Source organism: Oncorhynchus mykiss, chromosome 24 (genome assembly GCF_057628025.1).
Source record: "Oncorhynchus mykiss isolate SJ-2025 chromosome 24, ASM5762802v1, whole genome shotgun sequence".
NCBI classification, from domain to species: Eukaryota; Metazoa; Chordata; class Actinopteri; order Salmoniformes; family Salmonidae; genus Oncorhynchus; species Oncorhynchus mykiss.
Window position 1 is genome coordinate 23,518,038 of NC_143045.1, and position 27,573 is coordinate 23,545,610.

Below are 27,573 nucleotides of genomic sequence, written 5' to 3' on the forward strand. Positions count from 1 at the left end.
CCCTATATCTGTCTGTTCCCCGCTTGTCCTTGTATACCCATGCGCTGATGCCATTCCCTGTCTTGTTTCATGTCTGTTCCTGATTAAATGTTTGACTCCCCGTACCTGCTTCTCTACTCCAGCGTAGGTCCTAACAGAATGCTGAAGCCACCAAGCAAAGCATCGGGGGAGTGCTGGCTTTCCAGTTGGTGGTGACGTCTGGTCCGGGGGCCGCCACCGATGGAACCGGGGATGCCTAAGCCAGATCATCGGGCTGTCACGCCTTACCTGGCTCGAGAGGTTTCTTGCCCCGGTTGGCTCGGAAGGCGCCCATCCCACGTCAGGCCTCAGCCGGATCATCAGGTTTTTACGCCCAGCCGGCTCGTCAGGCTCCGCCGGATCATCGGGCTCCCACGCCTCAGCCGGGATCAACAGGCCTTCATGCCTCAGCCAGATTGTCAGGCTCCTATTGTCTCAGCCGGCTCGCCAGACTCTCACACTTCTGCCGGTTTCATCGGGAAAATAGCCGGCGAAACGGAATAGGAAATCTGCCCATTCGTACGCCTCGCATGATTCGGAAGACCCATCGAGAACTTGCGAGAGGCGGAATCTCGCATGTTCACAAGTCATGGCATCCGGTTCGAGCCTCCCACAACTAGTGAAGCCTCATTCATGTAGACGCCACCAGAGAGGAAGTCAGGACAGGGGATGAAGGCGAAGGTACCTCCGGATCCAATCTTGAAGCGAAAGCCACCAGGGATGAAGGTGACGGAACCTCCAGATTCAGGGCGGCAAAGCTGTTTGAAGTCTGTATCCAGTCCAGGCTTCCCACTGCCAAGGAGGCCCCAATTGCCAAAGGCCGCTACTTTCGACTTCCATGGAGGGTGATGTGCCTCCATGGCTGGTTGGCAAGTTCAAGAAAAGGAATCATCCACTAAGTCATTCAGAAGCATCCTACTAACTCCATTTTCCAGCAACTGGAGTAGAAGAGAAAGGGAAAGTACATGGACGTGGATTCCCCAGTAGCTAATGTAAGATAGCTACTTGTTTGCTAAGAGTAGCCACTTCGCCTCTGTACTCCTCTGCAAGCAAACAGTTGCTACATTGAATGTCCGGATGGTCCACATTGCCCCGGAATAGAGCAAAAGAAACACAGCTCCTGCAGCATTGAAACCATTCGTTAGCGACCTCCATTTGAAACTACAGGATAGCTAGGCTAACTGAGCTTGCATGTATCTCTTCTTGACAGGAATTTACTAAAACTTTGCTATAAGCTACAGTGGGTTTGCAAATACTGCCCGCACCCCATCTCCTGAAACAAGCACACCCCATGAAATGGCAAACAGACAAGCAACAAACACCTGTCACACGACCAGTATGGCAAACAGAGAGAAAGTGGAGGATTTGATCACTGTATGGATCATGGCTGCACATACACCATGCAAGCGGGAGATGACCAACTCACAAGTTGGTACTGTAGAAACAAGCAGTAAATTGTGGGGCAGTAAGCCAAAACACCGGTCAAGTTAAGGAGAGCAGGTAGCAGGAGCATTCACTTACCAATGAGCAGTGTAGCATGGCGAGCTAGCAGCATTAGGACATGTAAAAGCATTAGGACATGCTGTTAATGGGGATTTTTTTTCAAACGCACTAATCCAATACCATTGAACAACAGACCACTTTTAACTGTGATCCAGCCAGGGCTCTTTAGCTTTAAAGCTTCTTCAGAATCGGTGTCCCTTCCATGGAATGGTTGAGCTAACATAGGCTAATGCATTTAACATAAGGTTGTAAGTAACAATAACATTTCCCAGGACATAGACATATCTGATATTGGCAGAAAGCTTAAATTCTTGTTAATATAACTGTACTGTCCAATTTACAGTAGCTATTACAGTGAAAGAATACCATGCTATTGTTTGAGAAGAGTGCACAGTTTTGAACATGACAAGTTATTAATAAACAAAGGCACATTTGGGCAGTCTTGATACAACATTGAACATAAATACAATGGTTCATTTGATCAGTCTAAAACATTGCATGTACACTGCTGTCATCTGGTGGCCAAAATCTAAATTGTAGCTGGGCTGGAATAATACATGATGGCCTTTCTCTTGCATTTCAAAGATGATGGTACAAAAGACAATAGAAAAGAAAGGTTGTTTTTGTCTTTGTATTATCTTTTACCAGATCTAATGTGTTATATTATCCTACATTCCTTTCACATTTTCACAAACTTCAAAGTGTTTGCTTTCAAATGGTACCAACAATATGCATATCCTATCTTCAGGGCTTGAGTAACAGGCAGTTAGTTTTGGGTATGTCATTTTAGGCAACATTTAAAAAAAAGGGGCGGACCCTTCAGCGATTTTAAGGTCAGCTAAGTCTGTGAGTTGGAAACTAAGCAGCAGCACTCGTTGAGGTGGGAAGATTTGGATTGCTCAAACAGGCATCTTTATAATTAATCCTCTACATCGTACAAATGGCAAGTGCAACGCTGTGAGTTTGGAGCAGGGAGACGATAATTGTTCAGTCCGTTAACTGCGAGTTGAAGACCAGATCCCCCTCGGCTAATTTCTGACCTTGCATTCTACACTGAATGCCAAAAAGTTTAATTGAGTACAGAAAAACCCTTTCCTTGTACTTTTAGCACTGTAATGTTTCTGTCAGATATATTGATGACTTTACTGTTGAAGGTATTGCCTCTGTGCCTCTGTGATTTGAGAGTAATTATTTTTAGGTTAGTATATAATTGCTTTAGCTGAATCCAGTTACATGACTATACTAAAACTGCACAATAGCACAAATGCAAATCAATTATTTCTAATATACAGTACTGTTCAGTACACAATAGTCACAAAACTCAAACTGTGCTCCCTAAACTGTGTTGTGCAGGACAAGTGGCTCCTCCACTCAGTCCTAATGCTGGTCCAATCCTGGTCTGAGCCTTCGGTGTACCTGCAAACTACCTTGGATAATTATGACGACGTTCCTGACACTACACAACAAGACCAAATGGGTGTCGGAAAAACTCCTTAGTTTGGAGAAAGGAGTGGTGGTCCACATCAGGAAGGTACTTCAGTGTCATTACGCATTGTCTTCTTAAGCCCAATGCATGTTCACATAATGTAAATCCATGAGCACTCATTTGCTCACATCTCGTAGTCCTCTATCAATGGCTCATTTCCTTGACTTCACCCCTCTCCCTCTACCTCTCTCCCCCTCCCTCCCTCTCTCCTCCCCCATCCCCCATCTCTCTGTCTACTCTGTCCTGTCCTTCCTGTGTACTATAGATGCTGGATGAGGGCATGCTGACCACCTCCTACTACGAGCAGGACGTGACTCCTTACAACCTGCAGCCTGAGGTGCTGGAGTCAGTTCTGAGGGACTACACTCTGTTCAGCTGCTTCAAGAAGGACCCGCACAAGATGGAGACCTTCCTCAAGCTCCTCAAGTGTCACCAGACTGACAAATACAGCTGTTTCCTTTACGAGAGAACAACTATTTCCACCCCATTCAAACCCCTACTATTATATGCACTAAACAAGACACTACCCACCCACAATGAGGCTAGCATTGAACATTTTCCTCCCTGCTTCTGGTGCCCCCGCACTTGCCTTGAACATGTAGAGAGGTCGACTGATATGACCTCTGCCTTAGGGTGTCTAACATCATCAATCAAATGTATTTATAATGCCCTTTTTACATCAGCTGACGTCACAAAGTGCTATACAGAAATCCAGCCTAAAACCCCAAACAGAAAGCAATGCAGATGTAGAAGCACTGTGGCTAGGAAAAACTCCCTAGAAAGGCCGGAACCTAGGAAGAAACCTAGAGAGGAACCAGGCTCTGAGGGGTGGCCAGTCTTCTTCTGGCTGTGCAGGGTGGAGATTATAACAGAACATGGCCAAGATGTTCAAATGTTCATAGATGACCAGCAGGGTCAGCTAATAATAATCACAGTGGTTGTAGAGGGTGCAGCAGGTCAGCACTTACTCAGGAGTAAATGTCAGTTGGCTTTTCATAGCCAATCACCGAGTGTGTGCCTGGTGCATTACAGTATGTTGGCAACTGACTGCTTCCAAACATTTTCGTACATACAACACTAAGTAGGTGTAATGGTTTGCCACTTTATTTGAAAAGTTGCATTTCATATTTTCCTTTATATTTTTTTTAACATGGCAAAGCGTTGCAGGGTGAAGTCCCAAAGGGGGATTTGCATCTTGCTCTTTAAAAAAAAGAAGAAAATCTGCATATTTTATGATTGATTTCCATTTCCTTTGTTCTTAACTGGAGTTTGTATTCCTATCTGGTTCTGCAGTGTTTCGATTATTTCTGTGGCCCCTTGTGTATTCGGAGAGATCCTGTTCTTCTAGTCGAGCTGGCTTCACCTCTGCATTAGTGAAATGGAACACACTCAGTAGGAGACGGGAGTCAAAGGAAGCTACAGACAAAGAGAAGAGCTAAAGATATTCTGACAGGGAGAGAAGAGATAAAAATACGAGAGTATTGCAGGAGGAATGTAGGGGAGAGTAAAATAAATATATGGTTTGTTGGACAGGATATGAATTAGCATTATTTTTAGTTATGCCCATACCGTGTTTATCTCAAATTTACACAGAGGTCAGAATGAGGACTAAGTAAGGACTATTTTTAGAGTGTAAAATACCTTGATGATTAGTGTAACTGGCAAGACAAAAATAGGATACAATTTTGTCATCAAATCAAATCAAATGTATTTATATAGCCCTTCTTAAATCAGCTGATATCTCAAAGTGCTGTACAGAAACGCACCCTAAAACCACAAACAGCAAGCAATGCAGGTGTGGAAGCAGGGTGGCTAGGAAAAACTCCCTAGAAAGGCCAAAACCTAGGAAGAAACCTAGAGAGGAACCAGGCTATGAGGTGTGGCCAGTCCTCTTCTGGCTGTGCAGCGTGGAGATTATAACAGAACATGCCCAAAATGTTCAAATGTTCATAAATGACCAGCATGGTCCAATAATAATAATCACAGTAGTTGTCAAGGGTGCAGCAAGTCAGCACCTCAGGAGTAAATGTCAGTTGGCTTTTCATAGCCGATCATTAAGAGTATCTCTACCGCTCCTGCTGTCTCTAGAGAGTTGAAAACAGCAGGTCTGGAACAGGTAGCACGTCCGGTGAACAGGTTGGGATAATCACTAAACATTTCTTTGAATCCTAGTTTTGGAACTTTTTGTCAATTTGATGGAAAATCAATTTGTCTTTATTGTTCGAAATGGAACATTGCTTGAGGGTCAGCATGAAACTGTACCATTGGTCCAATGGTAATGCATAGCAAATAGTTGAGGTATTCATGTGCCATAAACAAATTAAAGGACATAACTATCAGTCAATGAAGAGTTGCAAGAAGGGAATACTCTCTGAACTGAAGGGTTGTCTTTGTGAGAATGCTTTTGGTCAAAGATATGGTTCAAAGATATGGTTCAATGAATCTTTTTAGCTATGGCAGAGAAGCTATAGGAAGTATCTTGGAAGGACGATGATATGGAAGAGGGGGAAAAAACTGCCTGACAGACAGACAGACAGACAAACTACAAACTTGGATTAAAAGCTCCTGTCTGCAACCCCAAGGCACCATAATAAACACATCGTCTAGAGTTTTTGTATCCTATGGCAACACTGATGGTCTGTTATTACGGGGAAAAAATTGTGAGGGTGGAAAGGGGTACAGTGCCAACACCCCTGCCCTATAACCCATCATCGTTTCTCCTAATATTACATCTGGTACATCTGGTTCCATAAAAATTACTCACCTTTTCTGCTGTAAGAGCTCAAAAGCTTCCCTTCCAGTAACTAGGCAATATGTAAAAATGTTCCCTTTTCTAATGAAAAATGTGTTCCTCGAAAATGGTCTCCGTTGTAAAATGATCTGTAGATAAAAAAATAACATGCATTTAATCCACATTACCAAATTACGGATTGACTAGAAAAAGGCAAAGTACAGTATGTTTGTGTTTATCAATAAGGACAATAGTTTATGTAGCAAATTTGATATTATGTAAATGGTGTTTCATTTTATTGGTGCGTTGATATCTCTTTTGGACTACATCAGTGGTTCCCAAACCAAGAGGTTTTGTTGTAATGTTTGAGTCACTCAGATATCACATTAACACACATTCGACTGGGTGGGTGGGAGGGGTGGGGAAGGGGGGGGGGGTTCCCCAATGATGGAAGGGGGGCCGAGTGAAAAGGTTTGGGAACCGTTGGGTTACATGATTGTCCTCTCCTTCCCAACCCATTGCACCAGGTGGCAGCAGTGCTCTGTCTTCAAGGTCTTTTGATCTGAGAAGATTGCAGTTTGGTCAGTCCATTTAGAATACACTCTTTGATCTAGGCCTACATGTACACCACCATTCAAAAGTTTGGGGTCTCTTAGAAATGTCCTTGTTTTTGAAAGAAAAGCACATTTTTTGTCCATTAAGATAACAACATCAAATTGATCAGAAATACAGTGTAGACATTGTTAATGTTGTAAATGGCAGATTTTTATGGAATATCTGCATAGGCGTAAAGAGGCCTATTATACGCAAACCATCACTTCTGTGTTAGCTAATGCAAGTGCATCATTTTAAAAGACTAATTGATCATTAGAAAATCCTTTTGCAATTATGTTAGCAAAGCTGAAAAGTGTTGTACTGATTAAAGAAGCAATAAAACTGGCCTTCTTTAGACTAATTGAGTATCTGGAGCATCAGCGATTGTGGGTTCGATTGGCCAGAAACAAAGTACTTTCTTCTGAAACTCATCAGTCTATTCTTGTTCTAAGAAATTAAGGTTATTCCATGCGAGACATTGCTAAGAAACTGAGGATGTAGTACAACGCTGTGTACTACTCCCTTCACAAAACAGGGCGAACTGGCCCTAACCAGAATAGAAAGAGGAGTGGGAGGCCCCAGTGCACAAGTGAGCAAGAGGACAAGCACATTAGAGTGTTTAGTTTGAGAAACAGATGCCTCACAAGTCCTCAATTGGTATCTTCATTAAATAGTAACCACAAAACACCAGTCTCAACGTCAACAGTGAAGAGGTGACTCTGGGATGCTGGCCTTGGCAAAATGGCTTAAGAACATCAAAGTCAAGGTATTGGAGTGGCCATCACAAACCCTAACCTCAATCCTATTGAAAATGTGTGGGCAGAACTGGAAAAACGTGTGCGAGCAAGGAGGCATACAAACCTGACTCAGTTACACCAGCTGTCAGGAGGAATGGGCCAAAATTCACCCAACTTATTGTGGGAAGCTTGTGGAAGGCTACCTGAAACGTTTGACCCAAGTTAAACAATTTAGAGGCCAAATACTAATTGAGTGTATGTAAACTTCTGACCCACTGGGAATGTGATGAAAGAAATAAAAGCTGAAATAAATCCTTCTCTCTACTATTATTCTGACACTTCACATTCTTAAAGTAAAGTGCTGATCCGAACTGACATAAGACAGGGCATTTTTACTAGGATTAAATGTCAGGAATTGTGAAAAACTGAATTAAAATGTATTTGGCTAAGGTGTATGAAATCTTCCGACTTCAAGTGTATGTCGATATTCCAGCTACAATAGTCATTTACAACATTAACAATGTCTACACCGTATTTCTGATTAATTTGATGTTATTTTAATGCACAAAAAAATGTGCTTTTCTTCCAAAAACAAAGATATTTCTAAGTGACCCCAAACTTTTGAACGGTAGTGTAACTTAAGATGCTTCCTATTGAGAGCAAAATGTAAATGTTTCAGTGGAATGCTGACGTATAATACAACTGGACACATGCTTTTGAACATTTGACACATATTTAACGCAAACATTTATCATTTAACCTACTGTTTCAGGAAGGAAGGAAAGTGAGACACATTGCGACATAAAATCATATTCAGAGGAACTAGTATGGTCCCTCTCTCTGCGTATTCGTACAATATATATTTACTGCATATTTTAGAGTCAGAGGGAATTTGTCTCACAGCTTCACGTTCTCAGAGAGGCTCATGTACATGAGACGACCAGGGTTTGAGCATGCTTATGAGGAAATAATTGTATCCCTAACAGGAAAACTCCGGACTGCATCAGTGACTATGGTTGTGAGTGATGGATTGTCAAAATAAAGTAGAGGTACTGTTCGTCCTGCTCTCTGGAGAACGGGCCTAAATTGGCGGTCCTTATTGTATGTTCCTGTTTACACCCGAACATCACACTAGCAAGGAGCAACACAATAAAGGAAGCGGCCAACAAAGACGGTTGTTCCTTGTCTGGGTTTCCTGCCAGTAATGCAATCCTCTACGATTGTCTTCTCATCTATAGCTCCTCCACGTCAATACCACCCCAGCTCCCTTCATCACAAGATGTAAATCAGCCAGTGGTTGTCACGGCGAATCAAGTGTCAGTGTGGCGAGGGTTTTGCAGGCAGGATGTGGCGGTGGGGCCTAGTGTCAGCAATGTCAGGTTCAGCTTCCTGTGCCTTAATCACTTCAGTATGGGGGCCTAGGCCTCGGGTTGCCTGCCCTGCTCACCACCACCACCCAGGCCAGTCCACTTACAAAATGCAGGGAGCAGTAGACCAGCCCCTCACCCCCACCCGCTCCCCTGGCTTTGCATCCATAAATATTAAAGATCTGCTATAAGTGACTGGGGGAGGAGGGCGGTATGGATGATTTCACAGTCTAACTATTATAACCTGAGGTAAGGAAATCCAGACTGCTGGGATGCAGGAGCGGAGCGGAGCAGAGAGAGAGAGAGAGAGACAGAGCGACAAAGAGAGAGAGAAAGTGAGAGGGGGCAGAGGAGAGATCTGTGTGAGAGAGGCAAAGATAGGGATCAAGGGAGAACATGGATTGCTGGAAGGCAGGTAGTTGGAAGAAGTTTGGAACTAGAGCTAGAGCTGGCTTGATATGGAATGAAGCCTCGGTATTCAATTGCACCTCATGTTCTGACAGCCGGGCTACAGCTCTTCACTACAAAGCCATTTCTATCACGCCACCTCAGACCAGAGGGAATGTGATTCAGGCCATGAAAGAATGACAGAGGGCTTCTTATCCTCCCTCCAAGAACCCAGGACCACTGGGTCTGCTGCGCCGCGCAGAGCTGTCAGACAACACTGTGTGTGTGTGTGTGTGTGTGTGTGTGTGTGTGTGTGTGTGTGTGTGTGTGTGTGTGTGTGTGTGTGTGTGTGTGTGTGTGTGTGGTGAAAAGGTCCAAACCAGGAGTAAGGGGCCCATTCAGCTCTGACCCCCCCAAACCCCTCTCCCCATGTCTTCCCTGGGGGCATCTCAGGGAGGCTGCATGTACGTGTTAGTAGAGGTGAGGTCAGGAGGTCAGGGGGTCAAGCCCCTTCTAACCGTTCCAGTGTGTTGGGAGATGTCAACCCGAGTCCGTCAGATTGTAATAGCAGGCTAGGGTTTCACCCAGGAAAGCTGCTAGTAAGAAAGAGGAGATATGGGGACGGCTTAGAACAGAGTGAAGTCCGTGAAACATTTTGAAATCCTATATTGATCCTCCAATAAGGCAGTGACTGAGGTTTGGTGTGACACATTGGTCAAGGAAATGATTTGAATGTAAATGACAAATCATGCATTACTGGAATGATATAATGCAAAAGATGGTCAAATATCCTCTTGCTTCCATTGTTTCTTTGTTTTATCTCCAAGGCCACCTGTATGTACTGTTTACTTAGAGAGAGAAATTCCATCAGTCAACCATTCTTTGACATTACCATTGTGTACTGTTCTGTGTCATTTACAAGAAGCAGTGGGGACAACAATGGTGCAAAACAGTTTGTTGTTGTTTTTAATCGCAGGCAAACAGATGGGCATGCTGAAACGGCCCTGTGGGTGTCCCCCATTTGTGGTGAGTGCGGCGAACTGCAGGATTTACGCCACAAGGAAATGAAGCGATTACCCAGGAGGTTGCAGGGAATGGGCGATGGGCTGTGAACTCAGCGGGGTAGGGACCATCAAATCGTCCCTATGTGAAGCCCTGGCGTCCCTCCACTGTTCTTCTGGTCAACTATCTTACCCTGCACTACATTCCCATGCCACAAATAGAAGAAGGGTGGAAAGAAACCTAAAAAATATATAGATGGACTCTGAGTTACTGTCAGGAAGTCTCACAAACCTCTAGCAAAGGCTAACTCGAGCAAGTGTCACTAACTCGAGAAAGTTTGTCATTTTAGGAAGCATATACAGTGGTAACACAAATGGGTGTCAAAGGTTACTGGAGAGTAGTGGTCCATTATCTACTCAGCGCCACTGAATGGACAGATTCACTTTTTTCATCATCAGAAAATGATTTTTTATTTAAATCCCCTTTTTCAGAAGCAGCAGCTACTCTTCCTTGGGTCCACACAAAACGTGATGAGTGTCAAAACACTGATAGACAAGGACAGTCACAAACATTACATTTACAATGATATGCAAATAATGAAACAAAAATAAATATGCTATTACAACTTAAGCCTTTGTATAAACCTTTGTGCATTTAGAGTCTTACATCCTGAAACCCTCTCATGAATGAACAAACTAGTATGTGTGTGTATTTCTGTAAGACTGTTCACCTTTTTCTATATGGTAGCAGTTCAGGTTAAACAACGCTAGCTGGTTTAAACCAGGCAGCCTCTGTCACATCCTCTTACCATTGCCATGGATATATAAAAAAAACACACAAAAAACATGTTACACTACTGTGTCTAAACCAAACGGCCTGGAACAAACGTTCTCACTTAGGGAAAGAAAACAAAAAAAAGGACAGATGCCAAAAGAAGCTGAGCTTAAATCAATGCAATTTCCTCCCCTCACTTCTCTGGCCAGAGGAAACCTTTGGAGTTTTCCAGCCTTTTTTTCCTCCTGACATAAATTGCAATGCATATAGTGGGACTGAGGTAGCAGGTGGGGGCTGAAAGGGTGGTAGGGGGGCGGAGGGGGATATATTTGTCTGTCTGCCAGGATGCTCTGTGTTTTTCTTAGATCAGGACACAAGCATAAAAATCTAGTGCATTTCCCCCACTTCAGGAAGCTCTGCTGCCATAACTTCAAATACAATAATTTCCTTTTTGGAAAGAGGGAGGATTATCCCACTTTCATTTATTCATGTATTTATTTATTTCTGCCTTGAAAGAAAAGCATTGGAGAAAAGGGGGGATAGATGGTTGGACCTCTAAATGGTTGGACCTCTAGCCTGTGATCCTAAAAGAGTTTTGATAGGTGTGTTGCTGAATTTAGTTACGGTTCAGGGATTAAACCTGGCTGACTCTGTCCCTGGTGAGGCGCCATGGAGGTGGGTTGGGATGGGACAGCCGAGCCTCTGAAGACAACAATAATACTGGGAGCTGTCAATACAGTGAACAACACAACACACTGAACATCTAAGGTATGCAAAGAACCGCGACCCTTTATTTCAAATGGGTGGATTGTGTGTTTCAACTTTGACAATGTATTGCTTTTTTCGAATAAAAATGTAATTGATAGGGACATCAAATAGAGAATGTGATTCAAAAACATAATACTATGAATGTGAATATGTGCTCTCATAATACTGAAAATGCTAAGAAAAGGAAAGAGGAACCACAAAAAGGTTATGTAGGTTGTTTTAGAATCAGTGAATAGAATAGTAATCATTGGGTCTCCAGTGGTCTCCTGTATAGCATCTCAGTCTGTTGACTGGTTTTCAGGGTAAGACAACACTTTGAACACATTGCAATGCTTTCAGCAAGAATGAGCGGCAGAAAATGTAATGATATTATGTCCTCTCGATTTGACTGGATGTCCACTGGGAAGGCCTGTCTGTGTAGCCACTCTCATTCATTTAAGCTCGTGAACGTTTTGAATTATATCTTGTATACTTGTTGTGGTTTCCCTGCTCTAACCCCAAATTAGTGGCTTCCTCACATCTCCCCCACAGCTGACCAGCCTTGTCTCTGCGGTCTCAACCCCTCCGAGTAGACCATGGTGCTCACTCCCACATGCTGTTGGTTTGCAGCACATACAATAGACACACTGCCTTAGCAAAACTGAAGGGTCTGTGGGATGAGGGCTTTGTCGGCCAAAACCAGCAACTCCATACATCCCAGTGTTGGTCTAGTCTAGCCCAGTGTAGAAGTGGAGGTTGGGGGGGTGCAGGGTAGTTAGCATTCATCCCCATGGGATGCTCCAGACGTGTTTCCGTCAACAGTGGGAATGTGAAGGCAGGGTGGGAGATCTGCTCCCCTCAGACTCAGATTATAAATACAGACATTACGTCAGTGGCGTGGTGTGTCGCGGAGGTGGCGGAGATGGGGGAGAGGTGAACCGGGGAGAGAGGCCTTGTCTGGGCAGGGTTTTTAATTTGCATTTTTAGGACACCCATTTGCTGATACCAAAGGCGACAGCTAGTCTTACTGGGGTCCGACATACATTTACCCCAGTAAGACTAGCTGTCGCCTTTGGTATCAGCAAATGGGTATCCTAATAATTCAAATTAAAAACCCTGGACATACATTTAAAAACATTAACATGTAGTTTGTGTGTGCATCTATCAGTTACACATACATGGCAGTACATACACACAATATTGGGAGAGGCATTGTGCTGTGAGTTGTTGCTTTATGTGTTTTTTGAAAACAGGTCTGCTGTTCACTTGCACTATATAAGATGGAAGGGAGCTCCATGCACTCATGACTCTGTATAGTACTGTGCATTTCCTTGAATTTGTTCTGGACCTGGGGACTGTGAAAAGACCCCTGGTGGCATGTCTGGTGGGGTAAGTGTATGTGTCAGAGCTGTGTGTAAGTTGACTATGCAAATAGTTTGGCATTTCCAACACATTCATATTTCTTATAAAACAAGAAGTGGTGCAGTCAGTCTTTCCTCAACTCTTAGCCAAGAGAGACTGACATGCATATTATTAATATTAGCCCCCCGATTACAATGAAGAGCAAGACATGTCGTTCTGTTCTGGGCCAGCTGCAGCTTAACTCAGTCTTTCTTTGCAGCACTTGACCATGTGACTGGACAATAATCAAAATAAGATAAAACTAGAGCCAGCAGGACTTGCTTTGTGGAGTGTGGTGTCAAAAAAGCAGAGCATCTCTTTATTACGGACAGACCTCTCCCCATCTTTACAACCATTGAATCTATATGTTTTGACCATGACAGTTTACAATCTTAGGTAACACCAAGTAATTTAGTCTCCTCAACTTGTTCAACAGCAACACCATTCATTACCAGATTCAGCTGAGGTCTAGAACTTAGGGAATGCGGGTACCTAATACAATGATCTTAGTTTTAGAGATGTTCAGGAACAGTGTATTACTGGCCACCCACTCCAAAACAGACTGCAACTCTTTGTTAAACAATTTAAAGGCAATGCTACCAAATACTAATTGAGTGTATGTAAACTTCTGACCCACTGGGAATGTGATAAAATAAATTAAAGCTGAAATAAATAATTCCTACTACTATTATTCTGACATTTCACATTCTTAAAACTGACCTAAAACAGGGATTTTTGCTGGGATTAAATGTCAGGAATTGTGAACAACTGAGTTTAAATGTATTTGACTATGGTGTATGTAAACTTCCGACTTAACTGCACGTCTAGAACTGAGAAGAAGCACCCACCCTCATAGAGCCATCCAGAACAGGCAGACTTTTTCAGTAGCTGTGTTGATGACTGCATGTTGAAACGGAACCTGTTATCTAGTATATTAATTCCACTTGGCATGTGGAGATAATAGTATACTATGCAGCAAGGACATAAACAATACAATTAGAAATGAAATAGTTTGTTTCTGAGTTGTATTTTGGGAATGATTTGTGTGCCAGTGGATTAGAATAGTGTCTGGGTCCGGGATTCACTAAAGCCTCTCTGCTCTCCTGTCCTGTCATTCCTTTTTTATTCCTACTGCTTCCTCTCTGCCTATTGTTCATGCGGTGTGGTGTGGACGCAGCTTCCTGGATTCCCGCTCAGCGAGGCGAAGGCCGAGGCTCCGACTCCCTGCCAAGACACCTTATCTAGACCTGGCAGCCTGAAAACAGGATGGGAGAGGACAGAGGGGCTGGCTGCATGGGGAGGGCTGGCTGCATGGGGAGAGGGGGCTGGAGGGGACAAGGCTACAGGAGAGAGGCATGGTGGTCTGCCCTTTAACACTGGGGGGGGTTGGGGTCTGATGACATTGAGTCTGGAGGATCTCTCTCTCTCTCTCTCTCTCTCTCTCTCTCTCTCTGAGTGAGATCTCAGCTCATCTTCGGCCAGCTGCAGCCCCCTGGTCCTGGAGACTCAGAACAGGGCAACGCGGCTGGCCCTTAATTGTACACAGAGAGTTAACTAATAATATGCATGTAAATCTCTAATGGCTGAAAGTGGAGGAGAGATTGATCTCATCACTACTGGTTTTTGTAAGAAGTGTTGACATGTTGAATGCACCGAGGTGTTTATTTAAACTACTAGCACACAGCTCGGACACCCATATATACCCCACAAGACATGCCACCAAAAGTATTTTCACAATCCCCAAGTCCAGAAAAGACTATGGGAGGAACAGAGTACTACATAGAGCCATAGCTACATAGAACTCTATTCCACATCCGGTAACTGATGCAAGTGTAACAGTTGTTAAAGTACTATGTGAATTTCACCAGGTTCATATACAACATGATACTGATGTGGTGTCAAAGTCTTAACGTCAAACTTCTTAAGATTTAAACACTGTCCTTATGTCACATTGTGCTGGTAGTTGTTGCTGTATGTGTTTTTTGAAACCAGGTCTGCTGTTCACTTGCACTATATAAGATGGAAGGGAGCTCCATGCACTCATGACTCTGTATAGTACTGTGCATTTCCTTGAATTTGTTCTGGACCTGGGGACTGTGAAAAGACCCCTGGTGGCATGTCTGGTGGGGTAAGTTTATGTGTCGTGTTGATTCGTTATTATGCATGCCTGCATCCTGGGAGAAGGGGAGTGTGTACTTATGTTTTGCCCTGCGTGCTCATGCTCAAATAATTTTGATGCACAGAGAGGTAGGCACGCTTTTTCTGTCTTCAGAAAAGTTTGATTATTTTCAGTACAAAGTATATGTATATTAGAGATAACTCATAAGGGGATGGTATTGTTAAGATGCACTTGTAATTGTACTTTTTAGGATGATATCAAAATTCTGAATTCAACATGCGGATAATAGCTAGCTAAGGTATTAGCAGGTGTGAACGATGGCTAGCTCCTCGAATGATCCCAGTCCCTTGTATTGTGCTTCTGTTGAAGAAAGAGGCGACGATTCGCAGAACATATGTGCTCTACAAATGTTTTATTTCCTTTTGGATGCAGATGCAGGATGCAGAGTGAGTTCTGCTTAATTAAGACTACCTGATCTCCAAAGTCCACATCTATAGTCTCAATCAACCACACACAACGCAGAGTTACAGCGGTGCAGTATAGCACCGGTTACACAAGCAGGAGAATCAGATTTAAAAAACAGATCAAATCAAAGTTTATTTGTCAAGTGCGCCGAATACAACAGGTGTAGACCTTAGAGTGAAATGCTTACTTACAGGCTCGAAACCAAAGTGCAAAAAAAGGTATTAGGTGAACAATAGGTAGGTAAAGTAATAAAACAACAGTAAAAAGACAGGTGATATACAGTAGCGAGGATATAAAAGTAACGAGGCTACATACAGACACCGGTTAGTCAGGCTGATTGAAGTAGTATGTACATGTAGATATGGTTACAGTAACTATACATATATGATGAACAGAGTAGCAGTAGCGTAAAAGAAGGGTTGGCGGGTGGTGGGTGGGACACAATGCAGATAGCCCAGTTAGCCAATGTGCGGGAGCACTGGTTGGTCGGCCCAATTGACACACACTAATGGTAGCCATTAGATTACCTGTTCAAGAGTCTTATGGCTTGGGGGTAAAAACTGTTGAGAAGCCTTTTTGTCCTAGACTTGGCACTTCGGTACCGCTTGCCATGCGGCAGTAGAGAGAACAGTCTATGACTGGGGTCGCTGGGGTCTTTGACAATTTGTAGGGCCTACTTCTGATACTGCCTGGTGTAGAGGTCCTGGGTGGCAGGCATTTTAGCCCCAGTGATGTACTTGGCTGTACGAGCTACCCTCTGTAGTCCCTTGCGGTCAGAGGCCGAGCAATTGCCGTACCAGAAAGTGATGGACACAGTCAGGATTCTCTCGATGTTGCAGCTATAGAACCTTTTGAGGATGCCAAATCATTTTAGTTTCCTGAGGGGGAATAGGCTTTGTCGTACCCTCTTCACGACTGTCTTGGTGTGTTTGGACCATTCTAGTTTGTTGTTGATGTGGACACCAAGGAACTTGAAGCTCTCAACCTGCTCCACTACAGCCTCATCGATGAGAATGGGGGCATGCTCGATCCTCCTTTTCCTGTAGTCCACAATCATCTCCTTAGTCTTGGTCATGTTAAGGGATAGGTTGTTATTCTGGCACCACCCGGCCAGGTCGCTGACCTCCTCCCTATAGGCTGTCTCGTTGTTGTCGGTGATCAGGGCTACCACTGTTGTGTCGTCTGCAATTAATGATGGTTTTGGAGTCGTGCCATGGCCATGCAGTCGTAGGTGAACAGGGAGTACAGGAGGGGACTGAGCACGCACTGCTGGGGAGCTCCAGTGTTGAGGCTCAGCGTGGCAGATGTGTTGCTACCTACCATCACCACCTGTGGGCGGCCCGTCAGGAAGTCCAGGATCCAGTTGCAGAGGGAGGTGTTTAATCCCATGATCCTTAGCTTAGTGAAGAGCTTTGAGGGTACTATGGTGTTGAACACTGAGCTGTAGTCAATGCATAGCATTCACACATAAGTGTTCCTTTTGTCCAGGTGGGAAAGGGCAGTGTGGAGTGCAATAGAGATTGCATCATCTGTGGATCTGCTTGGGCGGTATGCAAATTGGAGTGGGTCTGGGGTTTCTGGGATAATGGTGTGAGGTTGATGTGAGCCAACCTTTCAAAGCCCTTCATGGCTACGGACGTGAGTGCCACGGGTCTGTAGTCATTTAGGCAGGTTACCTTTGTGTTCTTGGGCACAGGGACTATGGTGGTCTGCTTGAAACATGTTGGTATTACAGACTCAATCAGGGACATGTTGAAAATGTCAGTGAAGACACCTGCCAGTTCGTCAGCACATGCCTGGAGCACACGTCCTGGTAATCCATCTGGCCCCGCAGCCTTGTGCATGTTGACCTGTTTAAAGGTCTTACTCATGTCGGCTATGGAGAGTGTGATCACACAGTCGTCTGGAACAGCTTATGCTCTCATCCATGCCTCAGTGTTGCTTGCCTCGAAGTGAGCCTAGAGGTGATTTAGCTCGTCTGGTAGGCTCGTGTCACTGGGCAGCTCGCGACTGTGCTTCCCTTTGTAGTCTGTAATAATTTGCTATCCCTGCCACGTAAGACGAGCATCGGAGCCTGTGTAGTATGATTCAATGTGTCCCGCACCTTGAAAGCGGCGGCTCTACCCTTTAGCTCTGTGTGAATGTTGCCTCCATGGTTTCTGGTTGGGGTATGTACGTACAGTCACTGTGGGGATGGCATCCCTGATGCACTTATTGATAAAGCCAGTGACTGATGTGTTGTACTCCTTAATTCCATCTGAAGAATCCCGGAACCTATTCCAGTCTGTGATAGCAAAACAGTCCTGTAGTGTAGCATTTGATTCATCTGATCACTTTTTTATAGACTGAGTCCCTGGTGCTTCCTGCTTCAATTTTTGCTTGTAAGCAGGAATCAGGAGGATAGAGTTGTGGTCGGACTTACCAAATGGAGGGCGAGGGAGAGCTCTGTACGCATCTCTGTGTGTGGAGTACAGGTGATCTAGAATTATTTTCCCTCTGGTTGCACATTTAACATGTTGATGGAAATTTGGTAGAACTGATTTAAGATACACCTTATGGAACCGCAGAGACTGTGAAGAGACACACATAAACATGATAAGACACGGACTCTACACACACGTAGACATGGATTTTGTATTGTAGATATGTGGTAGTAGAGTAGTGGCCTGAGGGAACACACTGAATGTATTGTGTTATGAAGTGTTATGAAATGTCAAGTAATATTTTAAATTGTATATAACTGCCTTAATGTTGCTGAACCCCAGGAAGAGTAGCTGCTGCCTTGGCAGGAACTAATAGGGATCCTTAATTAAAGAAATAATAAAGAAAGGTCCAAGGCCAAACATACCAGCTAGCCAAACACAGGTCTTTACAAGGCAGCCGTCTCATTACAGGGACATAATAAACAGTGCTGTTGTTTGTTGGTCTGTGATATGGCTCACCACCTCTTTTCAAGGCCCAGTCATTGTTGTGTTTATTTTGGTTCTCACTTCTCACTTTGATGAGAAGATTGAGATTTGATGAGTGAATGAGATGTAGGCCTACTGTTGTTCAAAGTTCACTCTCTCTCATCAAGATCAAGCTAATTTTATGTTATGTGTGAAGCTATCTTGTCACAATGAACACCCAGAAAGAGAAAGGCAGGGATAGCGGATTTCTAGAGGGTTTGGGGACAAGCAGTCAAAGTGAAAGAAGATTGGCACATGTTGAATCAGAAGTAGTGAAAATTCATAGCCTCCTGAGACCTTGGGCTTAGACTTCAGGATGAAAATATGTGAGTTGTCTTCAGGTTGGCATTTTAACCATTACTTGGTTCATGAATTTTCCAGCATTATCTGTTTCAGGAGCAATCAGTCATTTACTATTTTCAGGTATTTGATGTATAACTTCAGATATCATGTGTATTTGGCAGAGACACCTATCCAGAGCAATTTTGTCAGTGCATTCAACTAAAGTAGGGGAAACAGCCACATATCACATTTTTTTTCCTAAATTCTCAGCTGAGGCAAATTAACTCACTTTGCCAATTAGTTTGCCAATTTCAAAAAAATTATAGTCACTTTACTTTGAAACACACAATGATCTAGGCTACACTACATGGTGAACATTCCCCATGATTTTAGTTATGGATTGAAAGAGGAAGAAGTATGTTTATTAAAATGGCACATCAATTGATCTTGCCTTTTACATAATCGGGGGGTAATTATGACTTGTGTGTTGCTGACTGACTAAAGCCGTAACTATACTTTGAGCCAGAGGGAGCACACAATAAGAAGCCTTGAGAGTGAGACATCAAACACCTCCACAGGAGGTCCTCATCCTATATCCAAATCTTCTATATCACCTGCCTCTGGAATACATGGAGCAACTCCCCAGGAAATTGCCTAACTACAAAATTAAGTTCATACTTTTGTTGCGGCTGGCAGGCAGGCGTGCGTTTTGGAAGGACGATGCAGCACAGGATAGCCTGGGGAGTTTACTTTACCAGTGAATCGGGGACACTTGGAACCAATTAAAGATGAGAGGTCTGCCAGCGTTCCTGTCTTTCCTCTCCCCCATGTACCGTTTTAAATCTTGTTTCCCTCTCTACCTCTCTCTTGTTCTGCTGTGCAGGTAGGGTAGCTTCCTTCCACCTTTTTCTGTCTGTAGAAGATGGTGCAGGGAGGGGAGGGGTGGTGGGTTGGAGGTTGAGATATATTAACCCCTGGCTGCTCCCTTGTATCCTGCTGTTTCCACACACACACACACACACACTCTCTTTGTAGAACATGGCCCAGCCTCTTACAGTAGGAGAACCCCAGCAGGGCAGCAGGCCTGTGTTTAGGCCTGAGTCTCTCTGTGTTCACAAGCACTTGCACTGTATATAATACTACCATCAGGTGATCTTCTGAAAGACCAGGAAAACAAACCAAGTTGCAATTTCTCAATGATCTGAGTGAAAAATGAGCGAAACAATACAAAGAAAGAGAGTGTGGAGGGATTTAAACATTGTCAGGTTAACAGGATGAGCTCTTAGCACCTAAGTCCACTGCATTTCACACTAGCAGGTTTGCTAATGGACCACAACCCCTCTGCGAGTGCTGTGTGCAGCCGGGGAAATCGCAATTAGCATCCCCATGTATGTGTACAACCTGTGGGATGACATGCAAGTACCACCACCTAACACTAGATGGCAGGCAAGCCCTGCACATTTCTACTTGTAGATCGCTAGGCCATAAGCAGTAGCATTCAACCAGGAAGATGTATTAAATGGGGAGGTATGAAATACAAGGAATGCATATGATTAGAGTTAGTATTTGTGAAGCCTTCTTGATTTTTTTATTTGATGGAATATGCAGTCGGTTGATTTAGGCAAAGTATGTGCACATGACTTCTCCAGATGTGTGTGTGTGTCTCTCTCTTTCTGCCAGACTGTTTTTGCAGAGCCATCTTTGAGGGTTATCAAAAGCTTAATTATATATTTAAACAGGCTACCAATTCCCATCAAGTACTTTGTCCTTATTGTTCTGATCCAAAGAGAGGGAAGGAAGGAGCCCAACGTGACATTACTCATCTAGAGTTGAGAACATGGAGTCCCTCAGTGCACCTGCCTGTTCCATGATGTCTCCAGGGTTATGTGTAACTTGGGGGAGAAGCACTATTCCAACATATTTGATTGCATTGACTAAGAGCTTCATTGTGCTTTAAAAAATGTGTTGTACTTTGTAAAGAATGACCTCTTAGATAGATAGACAAAGATACCGGCATTTCTGCTGGGGTGGCAGGTAGCCTAGTGGTTAGAGTGTTGGGCCAGTAACTGAAAGGTTGCTGGATTGAATCCCTGAGCTGACAAGGTACAGTTTGTTGTTCTGCCCCTGAACAAGGCAGTAAACCCATTGTTCCCTGGTAAGCTGTCATTGTAAGTAAGTTTTTGTTCTTAAATAAAGGTTACATTTAATTTAAAAAAGAATGGTCTTATTTGGACATCATTCTCAAGGGTCCTTGTTCGTTTCATTCTTAGAAAGCATCTCTCAGCAGGCCTTGTGCAAACACTGGCCTCTTGTTTAGGGCAGGGTGTGTTCTCTCATACCACTCCCTGGGTCTAATTACCACAGAGTTCTTTCCAAATTGCAATTACAGATAAACAGAGTGGGTGATGGGGACGGCCGATTGTGGAGGCCGAATGGGCATTATCTGGCATCAGCCTAATTGTTCCAAACAATCTGCCCAGTTTTCTTTACCCTCCCCTCTGCTGTGATTGTGTAGTGCGTACTACAGGGGCAAACTGTTTATGAGCCAGCTCATTTGGGAGCACTTTGAAGTCAGCGCCCAGCCTTTCAGAAGCATTTTTTCAACAGCCTAGCTGCGTTCTGGGATCCTTTTTTAAACAGTTGTTTTTGTTGGAGTCAGACGATAAACAGTCATTTGGAAGTTGTTTTTGATTCGTCATCGGAGATGGAGGGAATGCTAAGAGCATGACATACACTTAACTTTTGATGTCATGTTCCCAAGACACCGAAAGCACATTTTTATGTTTCAATCTGTTTTCCTTTATCCTGATTTTGTTGTATCTTCAGGGATTGCTTCGGCTGTGTCATTCACAGAGCCAATGTGTTCTCCCTTTCACTCTCACACTGTTCCATTCAAGGCACATGTGCAGCAGTTTGAAACATGCTACATGTGACGTGTGGTTTTCTCAGGGTGTCACTGGTGAACAGATGCTTGGACTGTCGGAAACCCCAGACAGCGGTTTGGTCTCTACATCATGTTGTGAGGGAAGGAGAGAGGGCGTTAAGGTAGAGGTAGAGAGAAAGAGACAGGGAGACAGGGAGAGAGAGAGAGAGAGAGAGAGAGAGAGAGCTGGGAGTGTTTCACAAAGGGGGGGTGAAACCAGGAAACTGTGGCCTAGTCTTTCCCTCGTTCTCTCTATTCTTTAGTCACAGTGAAGAATAATCATCAGACCCTCCTGCGTGGGGAGAACAGGAAATGACACAATCCGAAGAGGAAGTGCTGCATGGTGACCAGTAGCTAGCCAATTCGGGAGGGGGGTGAGTGAGGGGGTTTGTTTGTCTTGGCCTAACCCAGGGCCTAGCTACGCCACTGTTTCAGCAGTTTGGAGGAAGGAAACAGCTGGATAGGGGAGGCAGCTAGGGGCAACAGTCTCCAGACAGCCGTTGGCTTGCTACAGTTTGAGTGAACATCAATCAAAAGCACAAGGTCGGACCAGACCTCTGCTATATTTAACCACAGCATGTTAGCACATTTACACGAACATACTGTCACTGTCTCAGAACAGAACAGTAGCCTAAACTCGCACACACCTTGAGGAGCAGGAATAATGGAATTAAAGCTATCCAGGTGTTCTCAGACAGGCATAGTTTGCATGATTGTTTTTTTTAAAGTAAAGGTATGATTAAATTAGAGGTAAAGTTAAAAGTCGTTAATGAAAGCTTGTAACTTTCCCAGTCAACCGTGCCACCGAGCCGCCCACATCATCACAAGCAGGCCAAATGGGTGGGTTGCTTCTCTGTGGCTTTCTACCAGGCAGCCTAGCTACATCTATGCCATTTGGTAATGAACAACACATCACAATGTATAGATGGAAAACAAAATGCAACGTTTATATTGTGTGCATTTCTGTGTGTGTAATGGGTGCGTGCTGGTGGCAGGGAAGTCAGGCGCAGGAGAGTGAACTTGGTATGAACGGAGCAGTTTAATAAAAATTCAAAAACTCCGGAAACCAACATATACAAAATAAAATAAGCGGATGCAAACCCGTCACGCACCAGAACATAACTAGCACCAATACATACAACAAACAATCACTGACAAGGACATGAGGGGAAACAGGGGGATAAATACCCAACATGTAATTGATGGGATTGGAACCAGGTGTGATGGAAGGCAAGACAAAACCAAAGGAAAATTAAAAATGGATCAATGATGGCTAAAAGGTCAGTGACGCTGACCGCTGAACACCGCCCGAACAAGGAGACCGTCTTCGGCGGAAGTCGTGACAGTGTGTGTGTGTGTGTGTGTGTGTGTGTGTGTGTGTGTGTGTGTGTGTGTGTGTATGTTTGTGTGAAAGCGGGAGAAAGAAAAAGAGAACAGAATGCTGACCAGACCTGTCAGTTGTGTTGAACCTTGGCTGTGCTGTGACTGACTGTGGTCCAGAGGGGAGGCTGAGCAGGTAAGAAGAGAAGGCCCTCAGGGATAGGGTTAGGGTTATTGGGGGAACCCTGGGTGCCCCGGTGAAAGATGCCGTCAGCTCCACATCCATGACCTCAGCGTATTATTCCTTCTAAATCTCTACATAAACCAGCGCAATAAGACAGACTTTCAAAAAAACAAAAGCCTGTCCCAAGGGATGTCCTTGAGGCCCCCTTATGCTGAGAAAGGTTATTAATAAGCACGGTGTAATCTGTGGCACATTTTAATAATCATCTGATATTAATTAGAAGCAGCTGGTTTTGGTATTTATAGGATGATATTACATTTCATTGAATCTGTCACCCAGCTGCAGCGAGTACATCTGGCAACCGGACTGCTCTGCCTTGGATGCAGCCTCTCTCCTCTCCCTCGCTCTCTCTCTCTTCCGCCCTTCTCTCTTCTCTTGTTCTGCTCAGCTGTTTTTCATTTTTAAATGCTACAAAAAAAAGTCCCTTTTTGGATGGATAATAAAATGGCAATGTTGCACTACTTGGCTTCTAAAGAAACAAAGTGAGGCCTGGAAAGAATCGCAGTGCATTTGTTGATGAACGAGACCTTTATCTTCACTTGTAAAGTCACCCTGGATAAGAGTGTCAGACAAATGAAGGTATGTTTAAACAGATTATAATATTAACTACGGATCCTAAAGTGTCACAACAGCTAGGCCTAATATCACAAGTTATGATGAAACAGTGCTACGTCCACAAAGGCAGTGACTAACATCTAATATATACACTCTCACATTGTCAAACAGCCTTTCTGTCTTCTGTCTCAAATCATGTCGTACCTTGATTACAATGAGACGTGATCAAATGTCTATTTTTTTTATTTGTGGGAATACTTGAGAAGGGATTTCAAAAAACTAAAATCCCACAAAAATATATGTTAGAATAATAATGAAGACATCAAAACTATGAAATAACACATATGGAATCATGTAGTAACCAAAAAAAGTGTTAACAAATCAAATTATATTTTATATTTGAGATTCTTCAAAGTAGCCATCCTTTGCCTTGATGACAGCTTTGCACACTCTTGGCATTCTCTCAAGCAGCCATGACCACAACCCCATCGAACACCATTGGGATGAATTGGAACACAGACTGCGAGCCCGGCGTAGTCTCCCAACATCTCACTAATGTTCTTGTGGCTGAATGGAAGCAAGTCCCCGCAGCAATGTTCCAACATCTAGTGGAAAGCCTTCCCATAAGAGTGGAGGCTATTGTAGCAGCAAAGGGGGACAAACTCCATGATTTTGGAATGAGATGTTCGACGAGCAGGTATCCACATACTTTTGGTCTTGTAGTGTATTTATGTCCCTATAATAAATCACAGTCAGTACAGAGGTTCAGATCTGGCTACAGACTTGTGGCTCTCACGATTTGTTGGATTGCATTTCTTTAAAAACAAAATCGGACTTAATGTTCTCATCCTATAAGCAAGGACGCAAAGACAAACATGTAAAAGCTGTTTCCATTGTCACATATAGACATACACAAAGACATACACACAAACATATGCAGAAACACCCCCCACCCACAACACACAGACACACACAGCCTTCTCCTCCTAATAATGCTACCCGAGCCTGATTTACACTCCCCATGATGTGTGACCCCGACCCACAACATGCTAAACTGGGAGCTAATATTTACAGACTGTCTGCTGTGCCTCGCCATGGAGATTTTCACTGGATCCTCACGTGTCTGGGTCTGGCAGAGAGAGTCTCACGCTACATCCACAAGCCCTGGGCTGAGGCTGCCACTCCCTGCTCCATTATCAGCCTGTCTGCTTGTGGCTCAGACTGCTGTAGTGTAGCCTGTAAAGTACAGACATCCTGACCCAGTCACTACTCACTACAGGACAACAGGTAGGTACAGGAGCTGTCTGTCCTCACAGATTCTCTTCTTATCCTCTCCTTTTCCATTGGCAACCTTTCTGCTGGCTTCCGCAAACAGTACATACCCTCTTGTACGTAGGTTAGTGGGATCTGTCTTCACTGGAAAGGATGGATAAAGACAAACATTGGGATCAATATAAACTGATGGGTAAGGAGGGATATTGAGTGGCCTGGCTACTAGTTCAAATTCAGTTCAGGGTGACTATCTCTTCAACTCACTGGTCCAATTGTTGAACTGGATACTGTGTGTCATCATGAGGCCATGACATAAGTGGTGTGTAAAGAGTTCAGAACATGTGGTCCTGTCTGACTTACTTTAGGGTCACTGAGACAAGAGCCAGCGAGGTACATAGAAACGATGTGCTGTTGGAGCAGCGGGCCACATATTTTGGGCCAATGTATTTGAGCAGAGTGGACCCAAATGGAAGACACATTGGATCGCAAAAATGTTGCATTTGCAGTTGCACAAGTGACTGTGGAAACAGGATGGCTGGTCGAAAATAAACGAGGACGAATGTCAGGGCTGAGTACTCTGGGCTTGTACTCCAACACAAGGCTAAACAGTTCATTCTGCATTGTGAGTTTGATTTACTTTGCATTATTGAAAAGCCTGATAAGTGTGTCTAACACATATAAAGGGATCCAAGCCTGCAGTGAGGCACATAGTTTGACAGGGGGCAGCAATAAGCTGCTGAGAGGATGATGCGGTTTAAATGGATCTCCAGCGAGTCGACAGCCACACACTAAGGACATGAAGTCATGAACTTAAGTAGATCACACTCTTCCTAGTTTTTCCCATTTTGTCTCCATTTGATTCTCCCCAAGCAAAAGAAAAACATTTTTTGCTACATCTTTAAAAAAATAGCATCTGCCAGCACTTTCTGGGTTGCACTCATTTCACCAAGAGAGGCAATTTGTCACCTCGGAACACAGCGTAACTTGAGATATGAAAAGGCTTGTAGTCTAGGCATTCCAGTATTGTGCAACTGTTCCCTGTTCTAGAAAAACAGTGGTGGAAAAAGTACCCAATTGTCATACTTGAGTAAAATTAAAGATGCCTTAATAGAAAGTTACTCAAGTAAAAGTGAAATTCACCCAGTAAAATACTACTTGAGTGAAAGTTTTAAAGTATTTGGTTCTAAATATACTTAAGTGTCAAAAGTAAATGTAATTGCTGAAATATATAAGTATCAAAAGTAAAAGTATAAATCATTTCAAATTCCTTATATTAAGCAAAGCAGAGGGCACCATTGTCTTGTTTTTCAAATGTATGGCTAGCCAGGGGCACAAACGAAGCATTTGTATTTAGTGAGTCTGCCAGACCAGAAGCGGTAGGGATGACCATGTGTTAAGTGCATGTAAGTAAGTATGTAAGTGCATGAATTGGACCCTTTTCCTGTCCTGCTAAGCATTTATCATGTAACGAGTACTTTTGGATGTCATGGAAAATGTATGGAGTAGAAAGTACATTCTTTTCTTTATGAATGAAGTGAAGTAAAAGTAAAAGTAGTAAGAAGTACTTTAAAGCATATTTACTTAAGTACTTTACACAACTGTAGAAAGGGGGAATATAGTGCTGAAGATGTGTTGAATCAGACACATTGTTTGCTCTATATCTTTCTCATTAAAATTATTCAGATTGTTGTGCAGGTCCTCAAGGCCATTTTATCACCAGGCCTTTCCACATCGAAGAGACAAGCTCTCAGCTCACAGGCTTTATGAGCCCACAGAGCCACCTGCAGAGTTTACATCACCCCAAAGACACAGACTGTGAAAGGTGATACCCTCTATGACAGGGAGTAAAGACGGGGCAGCACACAGCTTTCTGCTTTTATTTCCCTGTCTTCATCCCACTGCACTGGCCTTCTGTGGTGGTGCAGGTTACACATGTTTCCAGGGTCTATGCCTGAGCTCCACTTAGATTTGATTTAGTTGACGTTCAGAAAGCGTACTACTGTTCATACAGATCAATCCTTTACGACAGTGTTATAACCATAGGTAGAAACACTACCAGGCTATTTAATTCTACATCATCAGACTTATCGTTGAAATAAAGGCAAATGTTATTCCTCCCAGTATAAACATATAAAAGCAGTTGGATGATTTTTGGTGATCATCAACAGCCTCCAACAGTCTGGAATGTGGGTCTGTTGTGAGACTGACCGGATCTCCTCAGTGTTGGCCTCCTTCTCGCTCCCTATCCCTCACTTCCCTCAGTGGCAGCCAACCAAGATGGATGCTGTGTTGCCAGGTCCAGGGGGTAGGAGAGGGAGGCAGCTAATTATAAGGTCCAGGGAACTGGCCGTTCTAACTGGCAACCCTCCTCTACTGTACTCTCCTATTTAGGTCTGTAAATGGAGGTTACGATGGGCCAAAAGATCCACGCAAGAGTTCATGCACTTGAGCTTGGCATTTATCATAATATTTACATTCCTTGATAATCTCAGTAGATCTGTTTATGATATTTCTCCCTCTTTGATTGTTTTTAGTTCTTTTTCCTCCAGCCTCATATCAGGACCTACGGCGAGGATTGCCATGGCTTGATTTGGACTTGATGTTGTTTTACTGTGTTAGAAATAACAGAGTATTTTTGTCTTGTTCATTATTTTATCTATAATAGATTATAATATATGATCAAGGTCATAAAATATGA

The 27,573-nt window shown here is 43.6% G+C and overlaps 1 pseudogene; it reads left to right on the forward strand.

Annotated features, from left to right (window-relative positions):
• The first annotated feature begins 983 nt into the window (after positions 1 to 983).
• LOC118944002 (uncharacterized) lies at positions 984 to 27,464 on the forward strand (annotated as a pseudogene).
• The last annotated feature ends 109 nt before the right edge of the window (positions 27,465 to 27,573 follow it).